The 9,149-nt window shown below is 30.3% G+C and overlaps 1 protein-coding gene across 1 annotated transcript in view; it reads left to right on the top strand.

Annotated features, from left to right (window-relative positions):
• Window positions 1-342: 342 nt before the first annotated feature.
• LOC106458386 (DCN1-like protein 3) overlaps window positions 343-9,149 on the top strand; it is a 22,952-nt gene continuing 14,145 nt past the window's right edge. The window contains exon 1 of the mRNA XM_013917897.2: window positions 343-478. The gene's annotated coding sequence lies outside the window, so the exon portion shown is untranslated. The remainder of the gene's footprint in view (window positions 479-9,149) is intronic.

Below are 9,149 nucleotides of genomic sequence, written 5' to 3'. Positions count from 1 at the left end.
TTTTCCATTGTGTTTTCTTGCTGTAGTTTCTCCCTATGATTACTGTTTAGTGTTTTATTTGTTTAATTATCGTTATGTTTAGCAACTGTACCTTGAAAATGTATAAATTCATTTATTTTGCTTTAGATACTGAAGATGGAATCTGATAGAATTCCGAAACGTTTATCCATGTCCCCTTTTTGTCAATAAACAATGTTGTTTATCATAAGTGTCGTAATCTTGTTTATAATCAAAATTTAAATAATTATGAATCATTTTTAAATAGAAAATGGTTATTGATCGCCGCAATTTCTTTTAGACAGACAGCCTGGTGGACGCTTTTCTCGTTAATGACGTCATTGTCTTGCGTCGTATCCAGCTTTTGTCAGTAAAAAAAGATATTACACGATTTTCTTATACATGGTTTATCGTGAAATTTGGTATTTGCCATCCTGGGTTTGCATCTCACTTTAGTTTTTAGGGTCGAAAATTGAAAAAGGTCCGTTGTTTTAAATATTTTATCTAAATTAAAACTGAAGAATGTGATTTAGGGTTTAGTTTCTGTCAGTAGTAGTACTACTACTACTAGGTATTAGTATTACTATTAATATTGGTGCTACTACTACTAGTAGTATAGTACTAAGTTTAAGAGCATATAATAGGCCTACAATTTTGAAAAGTAAAACTTTTATTGTCTTATGCAGTTTCATTGTCCCAAATACTGTTTCTAGTATTTCCGTTTAACTTAAGCCTATATCAGTATATGATATATCGGACTCGGAGACGTTATTGCTCTGTCTACAGTCTAGTGACGAAACAATGCTACTAACCATCAATGATTTAGGCTTAACTCTTAGTTATATTGTGTTGTTTTTCCTAAGGCAAGACAAAAAAAAATGATAATAACATGAAGGCTTAGAAGATCTAATATTAAAATAATATTTAAATTTTGTAAACCCACAATTACATATATTTAAAAGAAAAGTTAGGTTACATATGTTAAAGTTTGTGTGAACAAAGGAGTGTTAATCATTAATGATTAACTTGACAAGTGATGTAATTTAATATATGAATAAATAATTAAGTTAACATTTGTTCTGAAGTATTGTATATAAGCTTTTGTAATTGATATGTTCATCTTTAGTTAAATTTAGGACACTGAAAACTAATTTTAAGTAAACGAGATTTTTGGACATTAGACAGTTGAGCTTTTTATGAGGTTACAGTTTACATATAACTTCAAATCATTACTGGTAGGTCTAGACATACAGCACATTTACTTGTTAAATAACAACATTAAAAACAACAGTGAGAATGAAAAGTTTTCTTTTCTTTATACCTTCATTTTGGCTTAAGTCAAGGTTTATCAAATCACATGATATTTACCAATACACAATTTCAGTGACTCAAGTGTAGGAATATATGGGTGGTGGTGGTAAATAATAATATGTTTTAATGTTTACTTGAACATTAATTTGAAAATGCTTAACTAAATTTTTTTCCCATTTACTGAAACATCACAGGGGCTTGGCCTGGTGGTTAGTGTGCTTATACTGTGAATCTAAGGATTCATAGATATTGGCCCATTGCTATAAAAATGCAGTGCTTTTAAGAGCAGTGAGTGTGCTTTAAAAATAAGAAAAGAGTAGCCTGGTGCCATTTACTTGCTATTTCTTCCAATTTATCAATTCAAAATTATGGACAGCTCTTTGTGTTGTGAGTCTTAGTTGTTGGAATTAATTGTAACAGCTTAAATGAAAAAGACTTAATATCTAATTATTTAAATATAAAGCTGATAACTTAATTTTCCAATATGATATAAATGGAACACTTATAATACATTTGTGCTCATTTATAATTACAAATGGTTCAACTCGTAAATGATAGTGGTTATGGTATAGTCAGTATAATCATTTGTCAGGTAACTGTATGTTGAGAGAATGATTAAAATTCATCCAGGACAGTCTGATACACATAAGAATAATAAAGAACAACAGAGATGTGTGTTTACTGATGCTTTATTTATTTATATATATATCTAAATTGCTATTTAGAAAAAAAACTATTCGTAAGCTTGCCATGCACTTATTCACATAGAATGTGGTGCTTGCTCAACAAGTGAACAAATAACAAATGTAAATTTAAAGATTATTTGACATACTGTATTTTATTTTTTTTTAATGTCAGAAGTAACAGAGTTTGAAGTAGGAATGGAGCTGAACGAGAGATTGTGCAATTGAATAAAAAATAAAAGGTCGTTGTTGTTGTTTATTATTTTCCAATTATATAATGTTTTCATTAGAATAAATATATAATTTTTCCATTATGTTATAAATAAGAGTTATCTTTACAACTCCTAGTCATAGCTCCAGTACTGTAGCCATAAACAAATAATTAGGGATGGAAACAAGACTTCCATTGCATAGCAGATTGAACCATTCTGGGTTTTATTAAAATACTATCAAAATATAATCTACAGCTATATAAAGTATGCCATAACACTCATCTAACTCTCATTTTGCACTTTGGACAGTTCTTGTTCACCCCATTCTTACTTTAAAGTAAGCTACTTGTGGCGTTACAAAAATATGCAATGAATGTCAGTCGTGAAATTTACATCTCTCTTGTTTATTCAGTTGTTGAGCAAGCTCCAATACCTGTATGAATACATGAATGATAAGCTAACTAATAGTTTCCTTTTGCAAAAGCAATTCAAATTTCCAAGTAAAGGAAGCATCTGAATATATACATGTATGTTACTCTTTATTATTCTTCCATGTGTTGGGTAGGACTTAAAATTTATCAGACAGTCTTGAGTGGGACTTAAGGTATATCTTTCAATCCAGGATAGTGCTGGGTGGGATTTAAGCTGTATAGGACTGATTTTATGTAGGCTGTACATTGGTACATTTTGGTACAGCTTACATACTATACTCATGAGTGTAGTTTTACAAGAATGCAAAAAAAAATACCTAAGCCTACTAAATATTTTTTTACAATGTATTGATAAATATGTCATGATAAAATGACAGTGCCTTGTGTTAAGAAATGTAAAGTTAATGTTGAGTTTTTCAAAGAGGGGATTGTTGCCAATTGTGGATGGTATATTTTTGAGCTCTTGAGCTAGAGAAGTAATAAATGGTTATAAATGATAATGTTTTTCTTGATAAGTATAATTTTGGTATTATTAACCTTTAGAATAGTTATTTTAATATATTTTGTTAATTTAGTAAGAATTTCGCTTAGATTTTTTTATTGGAGGTGCTGCTAAGCCTAGAAATATGATATTAGGCTTAATACTTGGATTGATAGTCTTTCTGTTACTGTGATTATGTAGGGTACTAAGTTCATTAAATATTTCATTGAAATAAAGAACTACCTTAAGTGTTAGTTGAGTAAGAAGAGTAATACAGTAAAAGTTGAATTTATTGTTTCTTTTACATTGGACAACAAAAAATTTGCTACTGGAAAAATGCAAGTGATTCAGGGTAATTTGATGATGCTAATTTCAAAAGTGTAGTGAATGTTTCCATCGCCTCTAGATTTTGATTGTTGTAATATCTCAATATTTTATTAGCACTATGTAAAATACCATGCAATCAACTCAGTACAATAGATTTATGCTATAAAATTATGTTTACTTGGACAGTTTATGGGTAAGAGGCATATATTTTTGATAAATTCATACACTGGTGTAAAATTTCAAATATATTGTTCATATATGCTATTTATTCTTGATATAATTGTAGCAAATTTTGCCACTTTTGTTTCACTCCCACACACGCCTCCTCCATTTGAGAATCATGAAACTCTCACGTGCTCTCTTTGCTATAACATTTGAGAAGTCCCTCAACTGAGGATAAAGGGAAAGAGAGTCAGATGCCTCTCACTCATAAAGTTAGATCTTCTTCATCCATGTATCACATCCGTGATATAATAAAATTCTGCAAAAACTTTGTTTTTAAAACACCTTTTAAACTTTAGTTCTGTAAACATAAATTCTTTTTATTTTTTAGAAGATTACTTGAAATGCTGGCTATTTCCAGCTCAAGTAAAGTTCGAAAGTGCAGAAATCACCCAAACAGTTTCTGCTACATTTGTGGAAAATATATTACAGTTTCACGATGAAAATACATCACACACAAGGTAAAGGTAGCTTACTGCCACTATTTTGAGTGTAAAATTGGTGACCAATAAGAACATTAGGCTCCACATGTGTGTGTTGCATAGTTTGCACACCTGGCTTGATACAGTAGCTGAATAAGAAGAGAGCAAGTATGCCATCTGCAGTATGGCCAGTGAGAGAGAATTACATGCCAGGGAAACAGAATATTGAGTATCATCCTTTAGAGAATCCTTAAAATGTGTTTCTGCACACACTTCATATTAAACTGGGACTTGTGAATAATTTTCTAAAAGGAATGAACAAAGATATCTGGCTGACAAATTTCCAAAAATCAGGGAAGCAAAAATGAAGAAATCTTTTCTGGGGCCACAGATTTTGGAAGTGCTGATGGATGATGAATTTGAAACAGCACTCAGTCAGAAAAAATTTGCTGCCTAGAAATCATTCAAACTTGTTGTCAAAATTTTGTTAGGAAATTACAGAGGTGACAACTATGCTGTGATGATTGATGATATCCTCAAGAACTACAGAAAAATAGGGTCTAGGATGCCACTAAAGATGCACTTCTTACATTCCCATTTAGGCTTCTTTCCAAATGATCTAGGCGCAGTGAGTGATGAGCATGATGGGTGCTTCTACCTAGATATTCCTACAATGAAACAGCAATATTAAGGATGATGGGAGATTACTGTTGGTTCTTATAGCATGAAACCGAGAACACACACAAAAAGTGCAAAAAATCAAGCAGATATATTGTAACAAAAAAAAATAATACCATGATGAAAGTTTTGAACATAGCCTGAATATATTTTCAGTATAAAATCTTATTATACTCACTGCTTTTTTAAACAGTTATTGTTATTATATATTGCTTTTGAACATTCTTAAATGCAATTTCCAATAAATATATAGTTATTTTCATGATTTATAAGAATATTTGGAATAAATCTATCATAACCTCAAAACTGGAGGTGAACAGTAATTTTCAACATTAGTTTTAGAATCATAATTGTCAAATTACTCAGAAACAATTGAATTTTTTCTATTAGCAGAGAATTTTTTTTTTTCGCTGAGAGTTGTTATTTGGTTGCTGCAAATAAGTTTATACAGCAATATATTATTTGAATTAGTAGTAAGTTATGTGTAACGAAAGACAGGTACATTGTAGCTACATTACTTTTAATTAATAGTATTCAGTATAGTTTAATAGGGGATTTGAGTGTTACATTGAGCTACAGTTTAATCTGTAAACTGTGAAATAGCATAATCTTAGCTAAATAAACAATTATTAAGTGGTCAGATTGATAACAGAGACTGGTAAAACATCAATGTTGTTAGTGGTAGTTGAAAGATAATGGGTTTGAACTTGCATGATGTGGTAGGTGCCAGGATTTTGTTAAGCTTGAGAACTGTAAGTCTGTTACTAACTTTCAGGAGGCTCAGAGATACATTAAACTACACTTGTAGAGCTTTCTTACTTGAGGATAGATAGATTTGGAAAAGGTTACTGTATGACAGGAGAGGAGAAGGTAGATTAGGAGCTCAAATCATAAAGCAATGCTGGAAATAGTTAAAGTTCGGGTGAGGGAAAGAATGAAAGTGTTTGGTTTACAGGGGTGCACATTAATAAAACATTTGGGGATATAGAGTTTTGAGTGGATTTTGAACTTTTGACTGCTTATTGTGAGGAGTGAGATGATCAATAGGGTAACTTTGTGGTCTACTCTGTTAAGCAATCTAAAAGAGCTTATGAGGAACAGTTGGCTAGAAATGCTGAAATTAACAGCAAGGGTATTTTAAGCATGTTAAAGGTAAGAAAATTTAATATGGCATTGGGCCTTTAAAAGACACTGATGGTAAGGTTTTGTTTTTTAAATTATTATTGAGATTTAAGAGTTCTTTCTGTTTTTACAAAAAAAAGAAAGAAAGATATTAACAATATTCCTGGTCTTGAGCATTTTATGGGAAAAATCAATCTTTGGTGTTCAGTAGAAATATTGAGAACTGAAAAATAAAGTACAGAACCAGACAAGAATTTTCCAGGGTTTAAAGGGAGGTTATAGATCAGATATGTGTGTTGATCTTTGGTTGATCAACAGATAATGGGCAGTTGCTTGAGGATTGGAGAATTGAAAATGTTCTGCCATTTTTAACAAGTTGGCTGCCATTTGTCTCACCGATGTGTCACAACCAACTTTTAGTTACGGACTGTGTGATACACCAGTGGGTCTCAGACAATTATGTTTCAAAGCCAAAATTCTCTTGTGGCATATGAGTTTCAGACACTGTGACTGCTTCTCTGCACATTTTGATTGTTTAATTTTATTTATATTTAATTTATTATGTGACAACCACAATGTGTTAAAGGGAGTGGTAAATTTTCCTGGAACTTAATAGGCTGTTTAATCTTACTTAAGTGAAGGGAAAATCTAGGTAGTGATAAAGGAAGTTTTGCAAAATCATTTAGTGAAATATGATGTAAAAGAAAGCCAACATTGATTAACTAAAGGGAAATATTTCTTGAATAATTTAACTGTTTGTTTTTTTTTGTTAGGATGTCACTTGTTATCTGAATGATGGAAAGGGTGTTGACATGATGTATATGAATTTTCAGAAAGGCTTTTGATAAGGTATTACACGGAAGGGGTTGGACAAAGCACAAGGAAATTAATTCTAAGATGGTTAGATGACAGAAAGCAAAAGACTTAACTCTCCATATGTGGGTTCAGTCATTTTGACCAGCCCTTTAACCACCATATAACCATGAAACTACACACACACTATAACTTTGAATGTACTAAATGTATCTTCATAAACTTTAGTAAGCATTACAAGTTTTTTATACACAAAAAAATCAGATTTTTTAAAATAAATACTCTTTACAAATGATTTGTCTGTGAATTTAGATAGTTGGAGACTGTGACTAAGCTGAGTGCAAGGTGATTTTCATGTTAATATTAAAAAATACTTTTTCGTTTTACATTTTTTTGTATTTCATTTGTATAGCCTTCAGAAACAACTAAATGAATATCAAATTTTCTTTTTCAGTACAACTTTATATTTTCTCTAACCTAACACTGTATACTGCCACAAAAATATACAAAATAAATCTAACTTATTCATTTTTCTTTCTAAAATAACTGCATGTTGTTATAGACAATTACACTATTTATTCTTATAGCCACAGCTAATGTAATTAAAATCTACCAGTCATTTGGATTTATTGCCTTAACTGTAATTTAGATTAGTGCCAAAGCAAGTTATCTAAGAGGGGAAAAGTTTGTGTAAACATGCCATTGAGTTACTAGCATGCTCAGTCAAACTATAACGTGCCACACGTACAAAACATGCTCGTGATATTCAGTATTTTTTATTTAATTTTTCTTATTTATCTTAATAATTTGTCATTTTTTACATTCTAGTTACTTTTAAAGCAATAAATTAAAAACAAATTTAGTACTCGTGAGTGGGCCATGTACTTTTTGTTTTCAAAATCTCAATAAAGTTAACCTTCTCTTTTTGTATAGGTGTTGTTAGTACTGTATTTATTTTTTATTTATTTTAAATATGAAATTTAGAACACAAGATATTAACATGCCACAAAAACTATGTCCTAAAACTTGGATATCTTAACCCTTTTGAGACAGGTCACAGCTGAAAGGCCATGTCATTTCGTTTGTGGACTCACATTCAAAATTTTATTGAACTACTACTACTTCATGAATTTATGTCAATAAGTTTGGTATCAAACTGTATATTATAATTCAAATTTTAGTACTATATATTACTCAATTTAAAAGTAAATATTAAAAAACAAATAAAAATCGATTTTTGTGTGTCACATGGTATATTGAATGCAGCACTGGTTCAAATTAGATGTTTGTGAAGTCAAAGTACTATGTCTGTAGTTTCGAATGATTTAGAAACTCAGATTACCCATATTGACAAGCTAGAATATAAAATAAGAGCCTCTTATCTTTTCAATTTGCTAAGATATTGCTCAAGTAATAAATCAAACACAGTGGCACCCTGTCCACCTCTTTCAATTTTTGGAAACACTCCTTTATATATACTTCTGTATATGACATGAACAACCAGTTGGATACTCATAATGTCCCCCTAGTGGCTTTCTCAGCCATTTTAATGGATTTGGTGCTATTTCTTTCTTTTGAACCAATATTTCAACAAGGTTGGGTGGTGTCTTTAGTCTGCTTGAAATTTCATATTTTTTTTAGATTAAAATACATATTAGTTACTAAGCTAGATAAATTATAGTGGAATTCTGTGGTATTAATGTAGTAATTTATGATTTTTTAGTTATTCAAATGTATATATATAAAACCTAAAAAACATATTTTGTTTCATATCCTCCACTTGCAATTTTTTTTAGAGGCTTAGTAACCTACGTCAAGCAGCAACTGATTACAAAAGTCGTATCTAGAAGATATAATTGTTTACTTTACTTTTTTAGTTACTCTTTTATGTTTTAAGAAAAATAAGTTTAAGAACTTATTTCAAAATAGCAATAATCTATATACATATATGATGTATAATAATTGAAATTTGACTGTATTTTACAAAATGCTAATCTACTAAAAGCCAAGACAAGCTACTTTGCACAGACTAATGGTTAGTTTTATTTTATTTGATTTGGTAACCTGAGTGCACGTGAGCTGCGTCATTGTAACTTCTGCATTGTTAGCCAGGCACAGCTGAATGGTAAAAATAATAAATATATATAAATGTATAATGTTATGAGATTTAAGCTATTGAGTCTAAACATTTTTGTTTTCGTGTTATAATTTGTGTTCATTCTAGAATGAAAGAGGCATAATTTATATATATTTCCTAATTTTTTATGGTGGTTGCAAGATCGGTCAAATCTACCGAACCTATACAGAGATTAATTACTGAAAATAACAGATAAAATATAAAGAAATGGTTGATAACTATCTGCATATTAGAAAGATTTTGCATGTGAAATTTCAAAATTTTCTGGTGCATAAAAGTATTTTTAATCTTAAAATGAATATTACTTTGCATG

This window comes from Limulus polyphemus, unplaced genomic scaffold, assembly GCF_000517525.1.
Source record: "Limulus polyphemus unplaced genomic scaffold, Limulus_polyphemus-2.1.2 Scaffold454, whole genome shotgun sequence".
Taxonomy (NCBI): domain Eukaryota; kingdom Metazoa; phylum Arthropoda; class Merostomata; order Xiphosura; family Limulidae; genus Limulus; species Limulus polyphemus.
This window is presented reverse-complemented; position numbering and strand designations above follow the sequence as displayed.